The 23,277-nt window shown below is 34.6% G+C and overlaps 1 pseudogene; it reads right to left on the bottom strand.

Moving 5' to 3' along the window:
* Window positions 1-2,826: 2,826 nt before the first annotated feature.
* Window positions 2,827-23,277, bottom strand: part of LOC124887147 — a 115,020-nt pseudogene continuing 94,569 nt past the window's right edge.

Here is a 23,277-nt window from a genome sequence, read left to right as displayed (position 1 = left end):
CGTCACTACAAAAAGGATAATGGTAACCCTACCATTAAATACTTCATTTATGAATTTCATAGTAATAGAAATACATGTCCTACCGAGATAGAATTTGAAACTTGGTATCTTCTTGCGTTGCAGCCAAAGATTTACCTCCGTGGAAAGGATGATTCATTCGGATCAATATGAGAGTCCAACTACATTTCCAGAATCCATGTTGTGTATTTGAAAGAGGTTGACCTCCTTTCTTCTCTCATGATACACTCTTCTTCCCGCCGAGCCTCTTTTTTCTCTATCTACGATAATAAAATATAGGACTGGTGCCAACAGTTCATTACGAAAGAAAGGACTCACTAAGTCGGGATCACTAACTATTACTAATCTAATATAATGGTCTAATATATCTAATATACTAATATATCTAATATAATAGAAAATACTAATATAATAGAAAAAATCTGTCTTTTTTGTATACTTTCCCTGGTTTTGTTGCTACCGCGGGATTTACACAATCGATCGGATTAGATAGATATCCCCTCAACATAGGTCGTCGAAAGGATCTCGAATACCCACCAAAGTAAGAAAGCCGGGATCTTTCAGAAAATGAATTCCTATTCAATGAGTGCATAACCGCATGGATAATCTCACACTAACCCGTCAATTTGGGATCCAAATTCGAGATTTTCCTTGGGAGGTATCGGGAAGGATTTGGAATGGAATAATATCAATTCATACAGAATAAAGGGTTCTCTATTGATTCAAATACTGTACCTATGGGATAGGGATCAAGGAAGGGGAAAACCGAAGATTTCACATAGTACTTTTATCAATCTGATTTATTTCGTACCTTTCGTTCAATGAGAAAATGGGTTAAATTCTACAGGATCAAACCTATGGGACTTAAGGAATGATATAAAAAAAGAGAGGGAAAATATTCATATTAAATAAATATGAAGTAGAAGAACCCAGATTCCAAATGAACAAATTCAAACGTGAAAAGGATCTTGAGGTACCTCAAAGGTTATCTTGGCAAAGGGATTTATCAAGAAAGATCTTTTGTTCTACTTATATATAAGATCGTGATTCGATCAACATATGTTTTGTAATTTCCTAGTATAGTAGATGCTATTCGATCAACATATTCCTGGTATAGTAGATGCTATCACATATACAATCATACTCAATTTGATGGAATTGTTTGATCTTAAAGAGGATCTTCTATAATTTTGCACGTGAGGGGTTATTTCTTGGTTTTTTCCAGTCATTAATAACTTGATTATCTTTAGATAATAGTAGATAGACACAATGCTTGTAAGGAGTCCTATTAAAACCAAGAAATATAGGTCTGCCTGCCATCCACACCAAAATAAATAGAGTTTTTCGAAAAAACCTGCTAGTGGAGGAAGACCTCCAAGGGATAAGAGACATAGGGCTAAAGAGAGAGTCAAAAAAGGATCTATTGTGTATAATCCAACATAATCTCAAATGTTATCAGTTTCGGTACGTAGACCAAATAATACAATGCAAGCAAAAGTTCCTAGAATCATGGAGATATAATTACTCAAGATAGCCTTTTTTAACTTCTAGGGTCTATTTCTTAGTTCAAGATCCCAGTTACTAACTGGAATCAAAGAATTAGTAAATCTGTTCCGCCCAAAATATGAATGGGATAAGGTTATGAACCTATAATCTGATGATCGAGTTGATTCCATAATTATAAGTTCATTTCATATCGGACCAGGCTGGAATAGGGTTATATACATTCTCATTATGAGAAGGGGTCACTTGGGCCTATCTAAATAGATACTATGTTTACATATTGATCCCTATATCGTTAAATTCCATTTAGGATTAGGAATACATATAATCGGACCTGCTTTTTACATATCTCTATTGGGACCCTATTCACCTCTTTTAGTGAATTGAGAAATAGGTTTGATTGTTCATGTTTTTGATATATATCAGGCATTGCATTCTCTGGATAATTCAAATCGAAGCAATTGGATGTCCAACTCGGGTTTATATGACATGACCGATCAATAGATCCACCTTTGTCATATATTCCATACATCACACTAGATAGATATCATATTTATGGAATATGATTCACTTTCAAGATGCCTTGGTGGTGAAATGGTAGAGACGCGAGACTCAAAATTTCATGCTAAAGAGTGTGGAGGTTTGAGTCCTCTTCGTGGGATAATATTGAGAATACTCATTGAATAAGCATTCACAATTGGAATAAATTTGGTAGCAGATCACAAAATCTTGGTGATCTTGTCTATCCAATGAATAGGGAGTCTGCTTTCAAATCGTCCTCCCTGCACCCACCCCCTGAGTATATACTTCAACAGGAATCACACAAGGTTAGATTAGAAACCTCTGGTAAAATGCCCACCCATAACCCAGAAGATAAAGTACATTGCATAGTCTAGGGAATGACAACTTACCCATTCAGTGACTTTGGCACTGGAGATTCCCAAAATGGGGACTATCAGGTAAATTCAATATAATAGATGCCTGTTGGAATTCCAGCCTTCCTTCTCCATTCAAGGCCAATCCGAAAGAGAATCCAGTACTTCTTGGTCGTGAATATCTAAATGGTTGTTTGCTGTTCAAGAATTCTTATTTAGGTAGTTCATACCATCAATACATAGTTTTCTTATCTAAGATTTCAATTCTTCCATGTTTCAACAGTAACATATTTTTCCATGGAGCTAAGTTCCAAAATATGGAAGAAACAAGTGTTTCCACAACTCTACCACCCAGTCAATTCTATTCCACTTAATCCCTCTTTCATGGTCACATATATTTCTGGCTAAGAAATGGGAAATCTTTCTCCTATTAAATGAATCCAATTTTTATTTCATCCGAGAAAAGATATCTTTTTCTCAACAATATCTTTGTAATTTGATCCAATAGCATTCCATTAGATAGGAATAGATTTGATAAATACTGATAACTCTTGGATAGAGTATTAGAACGGATAGATCCATTAGAAAATGAACTATTGGTTCTAAGCCATCTCTGATGATTAATCAACAATTTGAAGTGCTTTTCTTGTGTATTCTTGATAAACCAGCATTTATATATAGATGTAGGAGGATCTGTTTGGGAAGTAAGAAACCCCTTTGATATCTTTGCATCTGTAAATAATTCTCGATGTGAAAACACAGAGCCAGAGGGCTGATCTTTGAATAAGAAAAATAGTGGATTTGCAGGGTCCCAAATGAATTGGCTTATATAAAAAGGCCTTGTTCTTTGGAAGATCTATCTCATGTCTGGTACTGCATGGTTCCACTCTACAAGAACCTCGAATCATTCTTTCGAAGCTCTTTCTCTTCATTATAAATGATCTGCTTGACCCAAAATAACCTGGACCAATAGGGAAATCCCAATTCATTAGGCCTTTCGATACAATCAAATAGAAAGCCCCAAGGGCTCCATATTCTAGGATCCCAAACTATATGGTTGAATAAATCCTCCTGCGGGTTAAGGGCTTCTTCTCCCTCCCCTTCTTCAAACTCCGTTTCATAGAGAAATCTTTGAACAAGGATAGACTAAGAGCCCTTTTGTATCATATCTAAGTGATTCCGTAGTTCGGGCCAAAGAAGCAATGTCACTCGATCATTATCAAACTAACTGCAATCTTTTTCTGCCTGTGAAGATCCCACTAGAATGCCTTCTACTTCTAATAGGCCATGAAATAGATCAGAATCATTCTCAATGAGTCTATAAGAAGTGATCCCATTTTATTTATCGGGTCTGGATAAATATCAAAGATCTTGATCGACCGATCTGGCAGAATATCTCAAAAGATAAAAAAGTATCGTTAATCTTTTTATGCTCGTTCCAAGCTCGAAGTACCATTTGTAAAAATAAGAATCCCCTTCGTTACATGATTGCTTTTTCATATAGATAGATATAGGATCTATGGGGAAATTACTTAGAAGTACTTTTTGTGCTACAGCCCTTCCTATCTTATAGAAAAGGATCCCATGATCCTAAACCAATCTTACTTGGGATCGCAAATCCCAAGTTTGTCTATGAAGAGCGGATCTAATTGTATTAGTGTCTATAGTTGATTTCTTCTATGTAATACTAATTTATAGGGCCTTATTGGTAAGTTCTAAAATATCTTGTGCATTGGAACCCATGGTTATAGACCCAAATCCGTTAGTATGGAACATTTTATTTTCCAAGTAAAATCCCCTAGTAGATGAAAGAGTGAAAAAGTGCTCTTGTTGTTGTGGAATAAGAAGCCTTCATAGCTTAATGTACGTATTTAATTTATTCAGAGCTATTAGAGCGAGATCCACTTTTTAGGGAATATGAGTCGAAGCAATAACAAGAATATTTCTAGTAGAACATGTTTCACAATCCCTGGAGAGATGGTTCACTAATAGATTGAGGGATAAGTTAATCGACTCATTCACATCCAGATCATGAATGTTTGGAATCCATATTATACAAGGATACATTTCTTTTACTAATTTGAATTGAAGGGTGATATAAAAGCGGTCTATTTCTGGCATCATGTCCACTGTCAGCCCATTCATCCTAGTTAGTAGTTCCAGCTCCGTATCAAGTTCACAATCAATATCTTCACTAGCATCAAGATTGTAACTAGCATTAATATTTTCACTATCATCAATAACGTCACTATCATCAATATCAATCTCATCAAGAAGAAAACCTTTAGGCTTGTTATATAGGAACTTGTTCAGATATACCTTAATGAAAGAAACATAGGAGTTTGTCGCTAGGTATTTGACCAAATAGGATCATCTAGTTTCTATATAACCTATCACAAAAATACCCCTAGAGGGGGATAAGGCTAAGCGAAGCGAAAAGTGTTTTCCATGAGATGGGAAATGAAAACTATTTTCCTTACACGAAGTTTGTGAATAAGTGATTATCTGATAATGAGCAAGGAATATCCGTCTTTCTACTAAACAGGATGGATTGAACTCATAATTCATTTGATTCTTTTTATGAATGTCAACTACGCATCGTAAGTAAATTGCTCCCGATTGTTCAATCATTTGATAACCAAAGTCATTCTTTGATAAATGATTACTATGAGTCAGACTTAATAGAATTTGATCAATCCTATTTTTGGTCGTTAAGGTGGAGAACTGAACGAAGAGTTCTCTTTCTTCATCATGAATCGAATAACTATTCCCCTGGATTTTATTTTCTCATCAATCCAATTCCTGTTCACATTTTTTCTTTTTCTTATCAATGAATAGATCTTTTTACTTGTATGACTTAGATGTCTCGTATTTCTTGAAAAAGTGATTTGATTGATGGGATTTTGTATGAGATCAATGATCTTGATGAGATTGATATTCCAATATTTCTTCTTAGAATGTATTGATTTGACCCCATAAGCGGGACCAAGCATGTTGCCGGCAAAAGTAGAACCCCATATTTCTTCTAGAGAATCTCCTAATTATTCCAGAGAAAATAGAAAGAGATTCTTTAACCGAAAGAATTCAGTTCAAATGTAGGATACCTATCCAGAAGTTTTCGCAATTCAATCATAGATGATGGAGTCATCAAAGATTTTACCCTTTCGAACTCTTTCTGTAACTCACTAGAGGCCCGGGAAATAAAGAGAAAATGTGCACAAATTAGATATCCAGCAACAAGAAGGAAAAGGATTGAATTGAGGAACTCCTGAGCATTTGGCGATCTCAGATGTGTCGATATCAATAGTGACTCATTATTTCAACGAATCATTTCTTCCGACAGAAGAAGATTATGTAAACACTTAATAGAGATTTCACTTATCAGATTCCGTTATGGAAGACACAATGTTTTTTGAAGAATTCGCCATGATATACCTAATCCATGCATAATAACAGGAAAAGTGGATATAAATTTTTTACCGCTACTTAGTATTGGCAATAGGTCTGAAAAAGTATCTAAAAATATCAAATTTAGATATTTGTACCCTGTCAAAGTAAGGAACCACGACATATATGTTTGGAATATATTCCATTTTGAGTAGAATAGATTCCATTTGGAGAGAGTTGAAAAAACTATCTCATTGAAAGGTTCTGTACATTTGCCCTTTCTTAACGCATTTCTTTAAACAAAGACTCCATTTTTTCCTCTTTTCAAATGATAAATCTTTCTCAGAACATGGAGTGTACATCAAACACATGTTTGAATTAAAATCGAGATACTGATGCAAGTTCTTCCCTTCTGAATCAGATAGATTCATATCTGAAAGAGGTTGACAGTAAGTTCTTCCAAAATTAACTATTTGCCCCTCTATTAGAGGTGGTTCAGAAATGTCTGCGATTGAGTAAATAGCTCAAATGAATAGATCGGATCAACTTGGAAAATGGAAAGATTTGTACAAGTTATATGTTTCATCACCACTTTGTGGAAAATCGTTAGGTATGAATATGTTAGATACCTGTGACTCGATTGGTGAAATAGTATCTCTCCCCCAAAAAACATGTTTTTTTTACCAACACACAAAGAAAATATTTTGTTGCGTATGAACAAGATATTAAGGAATTGTCCAGACATAAAATAAGAAATATTGATACAGGCCTTTTCCATAGAAAATGGGAATCTTGTGTTCCAATAGAAGTAGAAGTGCTGGGGATTATTCAAGAATCGAAGTTGATTTTCTTTACAAAACGAAGATATCAATGAACTTCTATGAAATGGTTTCACAGGATTTAGCCAATTGTCTTGATCATGGAATATCATTGAGAAATAGGAATCTGGCTTATCAAAGGATTTCCTGCGATTATTTCTAGAATGGAACGAGTCAATCATCCACTTTGGTATCTTATTGATCAAAAATGGTGATATTGTTCCTCCATTGATCAAGAATTTTGATTTTTGGGAAGTATCACGATCGTCCAATAAGAAGGGTTTTAATTTTTGGAAATGAACAACATAAAGACCTATTAATTCTAACAACTGATTGCAGAGTTGATCATCCAGACCTTTCAATTCATAGATGTAGCTCTCGGACCTAGTAATGGGGATATTTTTAAAACTCACACAAAAAAAAAGAAGTGCATAAGACAAATATAAAAGCAACTTGGACAAAAAGAAGTGACTTGGGCAAAAAGAAATGAAGTAGCTTAGACAAATATTTTTTGTCGATAACCTCAGACCAATTAATCGAATATTGATTAGTTCATAATCGATCGCACACTACTTGAAAACAACTCTTCTGCTCTGAAATGGACTATTCCAAATGTTCCTAAAAATTCTTGCTCCTATTGGACCATTTGTATCTATATGCATCAGGATCCCGATTCATGGATCTCTTGGTTCGAGAAATCAAAATAAGAGGCTCGAACCATTTCTTCTAACTCTTTTTCAAATTCAATAAATATTGGTTGATCGTATATTTCATTATAGTTCTATGATTCAGAGTATCCTTTCCTATTTGATCCCTTTAAATTCTATATTCAAAGTTGTGATCAGATCTATTCATTAAAAAGAATCGATTCAATACATTTCTTATGTACCCATAGGTACTATATTGGATTTGAATCAGATTTTGGATCAATCTATATTGGGTGACTGCCTCCATTATGTTGTTACTATCAAATACCACTATTTTTAGTTTTGGATCTTCCAAATCATTCCCGCAGTAGATCCGGACCCATTTTTTTCTGGTCCTTCGAGAAAAAGATTCATTCTTTTCATAAAATAGCGGTAGCTTTGGTGCACCGGTATACCCCTTTTTTATATATAAAAACTTAAACTTAGGCCTTCCAACCCTTACTTGGAAATAATGTCAAGTCATAATAAACTTCATGCTCAACAATAATAATCTTGAAATGCTGTAACAATTCAAGTCAAGATAATGAAATCAAAATCACAATGTCATTCTTAAAGATCAATTGGAAATCTTTAATCAATGTTTCAAATCATACTCATAGTGTTCAAATCATGAAAGAGAACTCTTTAAATAAAATAACTATGTAGTTTCATACTTCAATCACTTTATAAATCCATAAACTCAAAACAAGATACTTTGGGTATGAACCCTAGTTGCAAATCATGTAAATTCATGTAAATTCAACTTTGAAAACTAGTTTTGGACACAAGGCTGAAAAGATTATCCTTGTTCATAACCCCACATACTTTATTAGACTTGATTTGAAGTACAAAGCTTGACTTTGAAACCCTAGGATATGATCTTGAAAGCTTTTCTTGATATTCTTGGATTAAAAAACCTGGGTTCTTGATCTTCTTGAAGAAGATTTGACAGAGTTCTTGGTGTTTTTGAGGGTCTAGGATTTTCTTTGGAGAGAAAAGGATGAATAATGATGTAACTAATGCTTTTGGGGCTTTAATTATCTGTTATGGACGAGTTAGGGTAGAGGAAATGACCTATTTTCCTTTAAAAATGCAGAAACAGAAAATAAAAAATAGGTGCGTGAGACGGAGAGTGCGTCATGGGCTAATCGCACGATTTCACTCCTCTCACAAAAATGGCTATAAATTTTTGCTCGGGTATTGGTTTAAGGCAAAATTGGTATCGTTGGAAAGATGATTCAATTATCTAAAATTTGGTGGGTATTGAGTAGCAAAATTCTATGTATATAAATGATATAGACGTTAAAAGTAGACCCTTGTAGAATTAAATACTAAACTTTAAAAGAATGAAAGGCTCTTAGATCAACTTTGTTATAAGTGAATTCTATGAACATCTTTCACCTCGAGATCACTTAATAAACTAGGATAATGATCATGAACTTATATTCACATAGGAATCATTTGGATTAGAGCTTACACACATAGGAACAATAGTTAAAATTCTAGCATGAAAATACGGGGTATTACATTATCTCCCCCTTGGAATCATTCGTCCTTGAATGATGGATAGGAATTTGTTGAAGATTTAGAGGTATGAAATAACTTGGACATGATATGTCTTCAAAGAAAGGATATAACTGAGCTAAAACATTAAAAATTCTATCATAAAACTGATTTTTGAGCTAACTTACCTTTACTTACTATATGGAGCTGATTCATGCCGAGAATTTAGAATTCGGTTAAAGTGTTCATGATACAATAATACATATAGAAATGTGAAGTGATAAATTATGCAGGCACGAATCATGATACAACGAGACTAAGATCATACAATGGGTATTACACTGTCTGAGCTAGAATACTTGGAAAACTAAGATCATTCACTGAACACTTATGAATTGAATCGTGACTAAATAGCTGAATCTAAAACTGATGGCTGGTGCATGGGCTGAACTGAATTCATAATTTTCATTAATGCAAATATCTTACCTCATAGATTTTCCTTACTAGTGAAACTTTGGGTAGTAAGACTAAATGGGAAGTTGAAAATAAATAGGAGCTTATCTGCTTGATTGCTAAACTGGATCGCAGGCTATACTGACTGAATCATACTGAAAAGGTTATACTCAACTAAAGTATTTCTTCAACACTCTTTCTAAGAAGTTATATTAACATTAGGGAGAAAGGGATCATGGGCATGATCTGAGAAAGACATCAGAATAAGGAATCACAACATTGATACAACTCTATACCATCGAACTTAGACATGTAAATCATAAGTTAGGATATAATTACTAGGACTTCGGTAGTGCACCTTCTTTCTTTCAAGCTTAGCAACACTTCTCAAATACTCTCTCAACTATACTTTCCCCTTAAAAACCATATTCATTTGATTCAACTTATAATTCTCACATGGGCGTTGATAAATCTATCTACTAAAGTACAAACAGAACTAAATTCTCTCACCATGATCAAGCCTAACTCAAAATCACAAGATACAACACGATACACCATAATACTAGTCTAAACCACATGATTAAATCTTCTATGTATCTTTTAACACTCACACCCTAAGCATAACATGCCTTACCACTTCAATGACTAACTCAGAGCTTTTACTATGACTACACTAGCGCATATTGCATTCATCCACTACATCCTAACATGACATTCAAGCCTATCATTATAACTACATATGAACTTCAAGGAAAACACCCATAAAGGCATACTTCTCATATTCTCTAAATCCCTATCAATAATAATTTTCTTGCACTATGCTTAAGAAGACAAGCCAAGAATTCTCAACTAACTATGATATGTGCCAAACATTTACTTCAATATTCCTTCATCCTCTAGAATTAGATAGAAAAGCATAAATAATATTTTTAAATGAGGGTTATCAACTCCCTCTCATCTAAACCATTGCTTATCCATTAGCATCACCACTATCTTAACATAGGAAAAGGTCACTGCAGGGTTAATGCATAAGGATCTAAAACATAAAATAATACCATACATAACTTAGACACTTAACTGAGGCCTGAGGAATAGAACATCAAATGTATGGATTCATTAAGGAGATATAAACTGGGGATGTACATGATATAAATATGAATTTCGCTAGTATCATGAGTTTATGAGAACTAACCATTCTCTAAATCATGAGTTCATACTTATCATAAGCTATTCAACATAAGACTGGAGTTCATCATTTTATAAAGAATGACTCGAATCACAGAGTAAAGCTGTTACTTACTTACTGGAAGCTAAGAATGAACTTGATTACACATGAAGTGTATCAGCATTGGCCCTTAAATATGCTAAAACAGGATCTGGAAAAAAGAAAGGGGGTGCGCGATGGAGCACGTACCATAGGTACAGGCTCTCTTAGAGGTGGAATGAAGCACGCACCACGGGTATATCATGGGATACTACTAATTTGGTGATCCAAACATGCCTCTATACTTGTCTAAAAGTTTTGAAACTTACCCGAGGTTTACTATACTCAACCCCAATTGTGAATCAACTAAAAAATTAATGTTCCAAGGTTGGGAAGGTTGAAAATAAAAATATCAAAGTCTAGGAGCTTTAGAAATGGATAAGTCCCAAAACTTAGGGAAACTTTCTAAGTCTTGGACCCCTTTAATTGCAATAACTAAAACGAGCTAGGGTCTTACAATATCTCCCTCTTAGATTTAAGCCATTCCTTCTAAACTTATGGATCTATTTCATATTCTTGAGACTGAGCCATAATTTCTTTATTCTAATGTCTATACATAAATGCAAAAATCACAAGAATAAACTATATTTTGAACTTACTGACTTCATTCTTGGACAATCCTTTTATAGATACCATCCTTAACTTTCTGTAGATTTAATGATCATCGTTAAATACTTACACTCTCCTTTACAAACATACTTACCTCACTAAACACATAATCATAGCCTACCAATATCATACTTCTATACTTATATTTTTCCCAAACCATAAGAACCAAAATCATACTTAAAATACTCAACACCATCTATTCATAACTCCTTATCTTAGCTATTAAGAACTCCATGTACTATATAACTAGCCTTCTTTCGCTTAGAAAATCAAGGGTACTACTAACCATACACAATACTTAATAACTTTAGAAAGTAATGCAACCCCATATCACTTTGTGTATACCTCTACATCATACCTATAACATCATACTTAATCTCAAATCAATAAACTTAAATTCTTACATTCACTATTTCAATCCTATTGGTTCACCTCCATATAACTAGCATCACTAACCAAGAAATCGTTACATCCACCTTGATGACCATCCACTATTCAAACTTAGTGTCTAGTGATAGGTATGATTAACAACATAACCTTATATAGTATTCTCACTTGGAAGCTATAAAATAAAATATCAAGAAACACTAGTCCACTAAATCCTCATAATAACAATACTTGATCATGATCACATGGTCTATCTTACTATAATACATTGCTGCCTCCTCCTTCTACACATTACAACTATTTACCCATATATACATCTTAATTACTTTCATAGCTCTATAAGTTTCAACTAAACTCCATTTGAAACCTCTATGGAAGCCTAAGTTAACAATACTCAACCACCCAATATTTTTATTAACAACCTATACTTTTCTAACAAAATAAATATCATCAATAAATCCTTTCATACTTCAAAAAAATAACAAATAACCTTAACTAATAACTCCTGCTCTACCTTCCATAAAATTAACACACAAGGACATATCATCTTAACATAAACTCAATAGCAATGCATAGGTTTATCTCTATACATTTTATCAATCGTCATCACCACCTTTCTTGTCTCTAAATTTCTAATCCCACACTTCTAACTATAAAAATATTCTACTACTTATAAATAATAACACTCTAGGTAGCAACATCCCTCGAATGTAAACTATATTTAATAATCTAGGTTCACATTATCTCCTCTCACGAGCACTATCTGTATTGAAAGGTTAATAAGGAATCTTGATAAATATTTTACTATCTTAACTTAATGACTCATGAGGATGAGGAAATAACTTTCAACTTAAGGAACATATAACACACTAGTGAGATCATTTCAACCCCCTGTGTAACTTTTGAAGTTACTGATAGTAAATATGAGAGCATCATCTTGGGAGGAATTGAAACTTACTAATCATGTCATCTCAAGAATAATACAAAGATAGAGAGTTTTGGGGTAACACACTAATTGATAGAAGTTTTTGAGAGAACAACTTTACATCATGATCTAGAGTATGAAAAAAGGAAACTTTTATTAAATGTCCTATAACCTCTTGAAGAAAAGTATAAACGTTTCCATACCATTCTGCAAGACTCTACTAGACATGACTTTATAGGAACTCTATGGCACTTGAACTCTGTGCTTTGATACCAAGTTTGTAATGCCCCGAGACTACCCCTGGATGTCACATGATGCTTAGGACCACAAGTGATCCCAAGCTAACTGATAAACTGGAATACTATTGAGCAACTAATTTAGAGATGTATAAAATAATTGAGTTTACTATACAGAAACATAATCATGATGAAATTTGGGAAAAATAAAATACTGATACAATTCTATATTCTGATAAAATGGAAAAGAGGAACTAAAATTACATGACTGGCTCTGACTGACATCTATGAAGCCTCTACAATACTGACTATAGATAGATGGAACATAACTCCAACTACCACTAATCAATACATATGAGTAATAAAGTAAAGTACATGAATAACATCTAACTGAAGTTCCAAAAAAGAAAGACTTATCACCTGCTAATTGGAATCTGCAACTGTCTAATCATGATATATGGACTACAACTGAACTGGTACCTTTATTATTAAACAATATAGCATATAGACGTAGATGTGAATTAGTACTTTTGGAATGTACTGAGCATGTGGGGGTCAATGCATAAGTAAAATAGTAACTTAATTGTTCATATAGTTTGTAAAGAATGCATGCTAGGTGTAAATGACTCACATTGACTTGAATAGCTGAAAGCTAAAAATCATAAATCATGAATGATAAAGTATACTACATAAATCTTCTGAGGCATAACACAGTTCTAAAAGCTGTACTTTATCTTTTTCTACTAGTGGAATAAGTAGAACTGAAGTTGAGTTTGTTTTTAAATCATACAGGCTAAGTGTAAAAAGGACTCACCTTTGTATCTATAAACTAAAAGCTGAAATCTCATAGCGAATGGCTTATGTAAAGCAATATCTGGATAAAATCATGATCCTTTAAAGTTAGTTTCTAAAAGCTTTTCTGTTATTATTTTTTATTAGGGAGGTTCTTCTAACCAACGTACACTGTATGAGCTATCATGATGTCCAACATCATGTTTCCTAAGGGGAAAACCTCACGTTTAGGAGAGGTGTCATACTCTTGCCAAGGAGTATAGCCTGAGCTAAGTGATCACAATCTATATCTGCATCTATATAAATGGGAATAATTTGATAATCTGAACCTACGTTGGCTCAGAGTTCTAGGGAATGTGAAATGAGACTCATACCCAGGTCGGTGCTAAATACTACTCCCTTACTTATATGCTCATTCTAGAGGAAATCCACCTTAAAGTATCATACAGGTTTATAATGAAAACCAGTTACGCATCAATCCATTTTATACTATAATCAAAACTAATTTGTGTGGATTCAATATCTTAGATGAGGATCAAAAGATCAAATCTTGTTTAAAAATCTAAATACATGCTTATCAAAGAATGCTCAAATATTATCTTTCTTAAAATATAAAGACTTAAACTTAGGGCTTACAACCCATACTTGAAAATCATGTCAAATCACAATAAACTTCATGCTCAACAATAATAATCTTGAAACTCTTTAACAATTCAAGTCAAGATAATGAAATCAAAATCACAATGCCATACTTAAAGCTTAATTGGAAATCTTTAATCAATGTCTCAAATCATACTCATAGTGTTCAAATCATGAAAGAGAATTCTTTAAATAAAGATAACTATGCACTTTCATATTTCAATCACTTTATAAATCCATAAACTCAAAACAAGATACTTTGCATATGAACCCTAGTTGCAAATCATGTAAATTCATGTAAACTCAACTTAAAAAACTAGTTCCGGGCACAAGGATGAAAGGAGTATCCTTGTTCATAACCCACATAACTTATTAGACTTAATTTGATGTAGAAAGCTTGACTTTGAAACCCTAGGAGATGACATTGAAAGATTTTATTGATATTCTTGGATTAGAAAGCTTGGGTTCTTGATTTTCTTGAACAAGATTTGATGGATTTCTTAGTGTTCTTGAGGGGGCTAGGGTTTGTTTTGGATAAAAAAGGATGAATCATGATGTAATTAATGTTTTTGGGGCTTTAATTATCTGTTATGGAAGATTTAGGGTAGAGGAAAGGACCTATTTGTCCTTAAAAATACAGAAACTGAAATTGAAAAATAGGTGTGTGCAATGGAGCACGCGTCGCAGGCTAATCGTGTGAGCTCAATGCCCATCTCACGAAAATGGCTATAAATTTATGCTCGGGCATCATATTAAGGAAAAATTAGTATCGTTGGAAAGATGATTTAGTTATCTTTAATTTGGTGGGTATTGAGATGCAAAATTATATGTATATAAAAATATATACATATTCAAAGCAGACCCTTGTAGAATCAAATACTAACCTTTGAAAGAATCAAAGTCTCTTAGTTCAACTTTGTTCTAAGTGAATTCTATGAACATCTTTCACCTCGAGATCACTTTATAAACTAGGATGATGATCATGAACTTATATTCACTTGGGAATCATTTGGATTATAGCTTATACACATAGGAATGATGGTTAGAATTCTAGCATAAAAATATGGGGTATTACAACTTTAGGAGCTAGCGGATCGAGAGCTACCATAGATAATCCTGATGAAGTTGAGGTTGTACCCTCATATGCTGTTGATTTAACCCCAATTTATGAGATAGTTACTAATGAGAGTGGGACCCGACCTGAGGGCCCATATGCTGATGTTGATGCACCGACACCTTAAACACCTAGGTATGACCTTTATCCCTTATTCTATTTATTCTTACAGAACTTATAACAGTGCAACATTATTAAGTCGGAGGTGGGGGGTTATTCCAAGAAATTTTGGAACAGTGTAAAAATTTGCAGATGTAGCTAAAACTAAAAGTCTATTATGACTTGCAGGTTTGATGCATGCAACTGTGATAGGGAGTAGATCTGTGTTCCATTGCAATGGATATCTTTTGGATATATTTTGATTCCTGATTATGATTTTGGAAGGTTTTTAAAATTTCAATTGTACTGAAAATTTTTTGTTTGGATTTTTAATTTGTGATTGTGAAACGCAGCTTAGTTTGAAACATTGTTGCTATTATGAAAGTAGTGTCAGCATTGTACTAAAATTGTGAAAGTGGTTTGAAAAACTTGAATCCCTTCCAAAAATTTAGTTTAATTAATTGCCTAATTTCTATACTTGTGGGAGACTATTGTTAATCTGATAATGGGATTAGGATTAAGGGCCGAACCATTAGGGACAAAATAGTTGCATAGTTGGATAACTAGTACTTAGTAGTGTATACCTGTGCAAGTGCGTGTAAGGTCTACTGAGTTCCCGATTGTGTGAGAAACTAGAACTTGTCTGATTACTTTTACCAAGGTTTAGGATAGTTAGGTAAGAGGTGATCATAGGCCTTTTTTTGTATAAGTCCACCCGAGCCTAAAATACCTTAACCAAATGAATGAATCCTTGTGATTCAAATATTTAATCCTTAATATACCAATTTTTCTAAATACACCTATCACCTTCTTGTTTAAACTTACAATAAACTACTGGTCCTCCTATAGGCACTGTGAAACTCAACATAGGAAAATTGCCTAAGTTGAGGGTGGCTATCATAAGGGTTCATGAGAGAAAACAAGAATGAGGAAAGTGGGTATAAGAAAATTAGTCAAAACATGAGTAGGTGTGATAAAAAGGAAAAGGCAAAGAAAATCAAAAGAAAAGAAATTAGAAAAAAATAATAAGTTCTAAGAAGAACCACACCCGTCCAAATTAGAAAGTACTTAAAAGAAAAAGGGAGACATAAGGGTGGAAACAAAGAAAAAAGTGAAAAGTTTGTGGACCCTGAGAAAAGCATAGTGTCTAGGAGGCTTATTTACTAAATGAATCTCAGAAGATATCATACTAGCCCCAAGCCCACATTTCAAGCCAAAAACAGTCCAATAGTGATCCTACCATGAATGTCTAAAAATATAGGAAAAGAGCATAAGGGTAAGCCTATGGTATTCTATACGTAGTGGTGATATTTCTTTTTGAGTGAGGGAGTCATTCCTTCTATCCCTAATTAAGATTGATTTTTCCAAAAGAAGAGTGAATGGGATTTCTTTGATTGTGAGAGCACATGGGTTATGTTGCTAGGTTACTAGATTATTTGAAAAATATGAATCTTGTCTATGTCTAAGTGTCTATTCCTAATGTAATTCCATCATCAGACCCCTTCATGCTTCTACACATTCTAAAATTACTATTTGCATGTTTGAATGGAAAGGTTGAAAATTATGAGGGGAACAACAAGATTAAAATTTAATTCAAAATCACTGCCATGGGTTACTTACTATCTTCCTGTTTAATCATCGCCTTTATGCTAGAAAATAGTATTTGGTTTTGTTTACTTGAGGTCATGTAAAATTCTAAGTTGAGGGTGTTGATGTGGCATGGAAACACGACACTTTTAATGCTTAAAATTGCAAACTTATGAGTGAAATTAGGATATTTTGTTGGATATAAGCACTTTGGAGTAAAATATAAGTAAAACGGGTCAACAATAGTAGTTCAATGAAAAGAGAAGAAAAAGACCTGAAAAATACCAACTTTGATAAGTATACGAGTCAGCTGCTGAGTTATAACCTTTTGATATGACTCGTGTGATGAATCTTTTGTGTAATATAACAAAAACCCAACCTGTGAAACCAAGTGTGAGTAAGATACTACTCAAATATCCTAGTCGTAGACCAGGATATGAGTCGAATACTAAATATGTAAGCATAATATAGTCTAAGCTTCCATCCAAGAGTTGAAGTGTCAAAAATATACGAGTCGAAAGTCTGAGTACATCTTGTATAGCGATGTCATATACAAACTAGTGTTCAAGACTTTGAAAGAAGAAAGTCCCAACTAGTGAATACGAGTAAAGGACACGAGTTGTACACTTAGATACGACTCATATGAAGATGTCGTATGAAGAACAGAAAGTTGAAGCCACAGAAAATTAGGCACTAGAATGGATACAAGAGGGCAGGGTATGACTTGTATTGAGTTAATACGAGTGAAGATCAAGGCGTACTGACTGCAAACATTACTTAACATTTCCCATTTTTATTAGGATTTCCAGGTTATTTTGATATACTATAAATACCCTAGGGTTTATTTTCTATTAGGAGGTGTTGTTACAATTCTTTGATGTATTAATACACATTATTATATTCTTTTACAATTGTTCTTGAGATTTTAAGGTTTTATTCAATTAAAGACTTAGGAGTTTATTCATCTTATTCTTGTATAATTGGTTTTATGTGTTCTTCATAGATAATCATGGTTTCTTTGACAAACATGAGTGGCTAATCTCCTTAACTAGGGTTTTGGGAACCCTAGTGGATTAACTACGTAGAGAAAGTGCGGGACTTAATTGTTCTAGGGTTTTTATATGTATCTTAATTCTTATTCACAATAATCAATCTCAAGTTGCTGCAGTAGCTTGAGAAAGCCTGTATTCGAATCCATTTGATAACCAAGAAGCTTTCGATTAGGAAAAGAAAATTAAGACAGTGATTTGGGATTTCTACCTCCACCTTTTAGTCTCTGCATCATATCTTATCACTTGATCCTACCCTAACAAGTGTAATTGAGGCCGGAACAAGGGGCAAAAATGTAACACCCTGAGACTTACCTGGTAAAGGGTGAAATTTATCTTTGTGCTTACCCAGCAGTTGATAAGACTTATCTTGTAGGCTTTCCATGCAGAACAACAAAATAGTTGGCTGGATCACGAGAAATCCACGGAGCTGAGAAGCCAGAGGGAACATAAGCCTATCATTGATCTCATATTGATTACAACTCAAAAGCACTCAAGATATGGTTACTATTTGAGATTTACAATAATATCCCCCTATTTACTTTCTTGTATTGCTCGTGGATTACATCAAGATAAGAAATTGTTCATGTCTTTCCTGTAGGATCGAATCCAACCTAGTTGTGTTACTATATTTATAATCGACCTCATTATACTTCTAGTTGAGGTATGGTTTTGTTGATATCAGGGAATCACCAAGAATTTGATATGTTCCACTAGTGATCTTCCTATCATTTTTGTCTCCTTCAAAATCAATAACTAAGTAAACAGTTAAATCAAAGTGTGAGGAACAGGGATGCCGCAGACCAAAGTCTTGAGTTCCTATTAGATATCGGATGACTTGTTTGGTGACAGTGAGATAGGATTCATTGGTAGTCAACTGGAATCAGGCACATTTACATACACTGAACATAATATCTGGCCAACTTGCAGTCAAGTAGAGTAACGATTCAATCATCCCCTTTACATATTTTCATCAATGTCTTTTCCAGAAAAGTCTGAATCAATGCTTGTGGATGGGCTCATTGGTGTTCCTGTAATACCTTGAACTTTCTTTAAGTCAAATATAGTCTCCAGAAGAGTTAGTGATAACTTCCTAAATGATTAATTTTTAAATCAGATAGAACTTCCCTAATTTTGAATTTTTATCATGTGGGAAATTGAATTAGCTTTTCAATGATACCAATTTCGTCCAAATTCGGTATCGGAGTAAAAATTTATGGACATTTTATAAGAAACTGTTGGAATTGCCCAAAAGTGATGTCAAGATCGATGGACTATCAGCCAAGCAGTCGTGACTAAGGAAGTGAATCCGTCTTCTGGTCAAGTGCGATGGTCAGTACTGACAGACCATTGAAATAGCGATGGACCATCACCCAAACCATCACGGATGAGGTAGGAAGTTTAGGTTCTGGCCAAGTACGGTGGTCAGGACCAATGGAATATCAAATTAGCGACGGACCGTTGCCCAAACCGTCATAGACGAGGAAGAAAGTTTAGGTTCTGTCCAAGTGTGACATTTAGTACTGACGAACTATCGAGCCAGCGATGGACCATCGCCCAAACCATTGCTAGTTTTGATTAGCGATTTTAAGCCATTTTTAAAAGGGTATTTGAGTATTTTTTTTCCACCTATTTTAACCCCTAATTAAACCAAACCATATATCATAACTTCATTATTCATGTATAACACCAAATTTGGGTTTCTCTCAAAGATCAATCCCCAAGAACAAGAAACCCTAGATGTTTAATTCCAAGTCAAGAATTCAAGCTTTCCTCTACCAATGTTCAAGAAATCATCCACCCAAGTATGTCAAGTGTTGATTCATAGGTTCGTTTCACCCATGAAGATCAAGAAACACTATTTGAAATATAAACTTTGGATTCCATGGTATGAATTGAATTATATCCATGTTTATGTTGTTGTTTGATTTCCAAGTTGATGTCATTAATGATTATCATGAAAATATGTCAGTATGTGGTTGAAATTCTTGCATTAGAAGTGTTAAATATTGCCATGATATATTAATTAAATATTCATGCCTAAGCCTAAGGATATCCATACAAGGTGTTTGACAAAATGTCTAAGAGAATAGGAATTATGCCTTATGACTCATTTGTGACCAAAATTGATGAATCTATGTTTCTCCCTTATGTTCGATATGACTCCCATGTTATTGTTATGCTTTGTAATGGATTGACATAATGCTTAGGCTTATGAAATTCTGATATGTTTACATGCATTCCTATTCATGTATAAGCTTATAGCATGCGAATACTTCATGAAATCCCTAATGATTGTACTATGAATTGTTGACTATGGTCATGTGTCAAAAAGGGTCATGTTTTACCAATTTCATACTATTGAGTCCTGAGGGTAATTGTACTCGACAATTTTGTTGTATGCCTAGAGCCAGTGTTAGTTTCATGATAGTCTCAATCATGCCATGGCCTGTAGTATTCTCAGTCAGTTTCAGAACTCAGTAGAATTCAGTCAGTCACATTACTCAAGAAAACTCATTAATCTCAGTAATCTCAGTCAGTTTTTAGATTTTAGTAATATTCCGTCAGTCAATGGGACTCAATCAATGTAGTCTAGTATAGTTCAGTTAATCATGTTCAGTGTCTATTCAGATGGAAGTAGGATTCAACACCGAGTAAGCCCAAGGATGGGAACTCACCTGTTATTAGAGGCTGTGATTCTTAGAAGTAATCCTTGTTCTCCAAAACTACGTAGCCAGTATAGGTTAAGATATCAAACTTGCTAGTTGAGCGTAGATAAGGTAGATTAACTTGTTATATGAGGGTCCCACCATTCTCCTTAGAGTACCTATTAGATGAGGGATTACTCACAATTTGTCCTTACCAGTGGCGCAGTATTGACACCCTTCCAATTGGAGTTACAGATTGGGCCCCAACTCAGCTATAATAGTTTATTAGGGGCATGTCGGTTAAATAACTACTTCCCATAGTCTCAGTCTCAGTTCTCAGTAATAGAACTTAGATAGTTCTATGGAATTCATGACTGTCAGATACATGCACCCAGCTCTGTACGAAACTCAACTAGTTCCATCAGAAACAATATTGTCAGAAACATTCATTTAGAATTCAACTAGTTCATATTCAGTGATGTTATGATCTTAGTTATAGTTCACGTATTTATGCATGTATTATCACGTTCATGTTATTCAGCTAGTTAGTATTGTTCATGAATATAAACCCCTTGCATTTAGCCTAACTCACTTATATACCCGTATATTCAATCGTACTGACGCATTTGTGCTATGGTGTTTTTATACCATAGGTTCAGAAGAACAAGATCCAAAGCATCCTTAGTAGATCAAACGTTCAATAGCCAGACTAGCAGTGAGTCTTCATCATTATAGGATAGAATGATTATTTTATTACTTTATTATTTCAGTAGTCTAAAGTTAGTTGGGGACATGTTTCATCAACTCCACAGTTTTTAGATAGTTTAGAGGCTTCTAGACTATAGCATGTTCAGACAGTTATTTCAGTTTTGTTTTGGTATTGATAAATCGTATTTCTAGATATTATGTTTTATCAAATATTTGAACCTTATGGCCTTTCAGCCCTTTATTTCAAATTTATATAGTATATTATGCAGTTATTAGGTACATATATCAGTCATGGGTTAGCTTGTGGTCCTTCAGGGTCCTGAGCAGCGTGTGGCATTCCGGGTACCAGATTCGGGGTGTTACAAACTTGGTATCAAAGTCTAAGGTTCAATAGTGGCCTAGGAAGTCTGAAAGACTCATCTAGTAAAGTATTGTGCATGGGTGTGTTGCACGCCACATTTATGTATGAGAGGCTATAAGATGTTTTAGGAACAGTTTCCTTTCTTTCAGTATTCATGTCGTGCTAGTGAGCATGAGCTCAAATTTAACTCTCAGTCTAATTCGTTTCTCTTTTTCTTCTATAGAACATGCCTCCCAAAAGAAGAAACAAAATTAGTCAGCCCCTCAGCCCATCCAAGAAGATCCCTTAAATGAGCATGTCTCTCATACAGAGTTCAGAGATGCATTCACTACTTTTGCTAACTCAGTTGCTGCCCAGAATGAATGACTAACTTTCATTCTGGCCAACCCAGTGGCCAATTTAGCTGCAGCTAGGATTCAGGACTTCACTCGAATGAATCCTCCATCCTTTTTTGGATCTAAGTCAGATAAGGACCCTCAGGAATTCCTTGATCAGGTTCAGAAGGTTACAAATATCAGAGAAGTTACTGCTAGTGAGAGTACTGAGCTAGCTGCATATCAGCTGCAGGATATGGCTCACACATGGTTCAAATAGTGAAAATCAGAGAGGGCTGGTGATACAAGGCCTATATGTGGGAGGAGTTTGCCACTATTTTTCTTGATAGATTATTTCCCCAAGAGCTGAGGAAAGCTAAGGTGTTAGAGTTTATCAACCTCAGGCAGGGCAACGTAACAGTGAAAGAGTATTCTCTTAAGTTTACTCAAGTAGATAGATATGCTCCTCATGTACTGGTAGACAACAGGGATAATATGAGTAATTTTGTTTTGGGGTTAATAATAGTGTGTTCAATGAGTTCAGATCTGTAATATTGATTAGTGAGATCGACATAACTAGGCTTATGATCCGTGCTCAATAGATAGAAGAGCAGAATATTAAGATGAGGGAGAACAAAATAAGAGAGCAAGGATAAGTAGTTACAACTTTGCTTATCCTAAGTCAGAGGGTGGAAGTCATTCTCAATTTCACCCAAACTCATCCGTTCCAGCTCCTTCCTCATCCAGTGCTCCAGTGTCGAAATTTAAAGATGGCAATAGAGATAGGGTGCCAGGGTCTAAGTCTCAGGGCAGTGTTAGTAGTGCCTAAACCTATCCTCTTTATCAGACATGTGGCAAGTACCATCAGGGTACTTGCAGAGTTGGCAATGATTTTTGCTTTAGATATGGTAAGCCAGGCCACAAAGTCAGAGATTTTCCCTAGCCAGGCCTCATGGTCAGTGTAATCACCCTCCATCTCAGTCCAGTCGCCCGAATCAGTAGGGTGCCTCTTCTAGTGCTACCAGTGGGCAACGCCCAAATAGAATCTATGCTCTTCAGTCCCTACAGGATTAGGAAAATTCTTCTAATGTGGTTACTGGTACATTACAGATCTTTCATGTACATGTTTATACCTTTGTAGATCCAGGAGCTTCTTTGTCTTTTGTTACTCTTTATATAGCAATTGATTTCGGAGTCAGTCCTAAATTTCTAGCAGAGTGTTTCTCAGTCTCTACCCTAGTGGGTAAAACTACCAAAGCCTAATAGGTATACAGGAACTGTCCAGTTATGGTATCTCAAAAA

The sequence above is a fragment of the Capsicum annuum genome, chromosome 9 (assembly GCF_002878395.1).
Source record: "Capsicum annuum cultivar UCD-10X-F1 chromosome 9, UCD10Xv1.1, whole genome shotgun sequence".
In the NCBI taxonomy this organism is placed as follows: Eukaryota; Viridiplantae; Streptophyta; class Magnoliopsida; order Solanales; family Solanaceae; genus Capsicum; species Capsicum annuum.
This window is presented reverse-complemented; position numbering and strand designations above follow the sequence as displayed.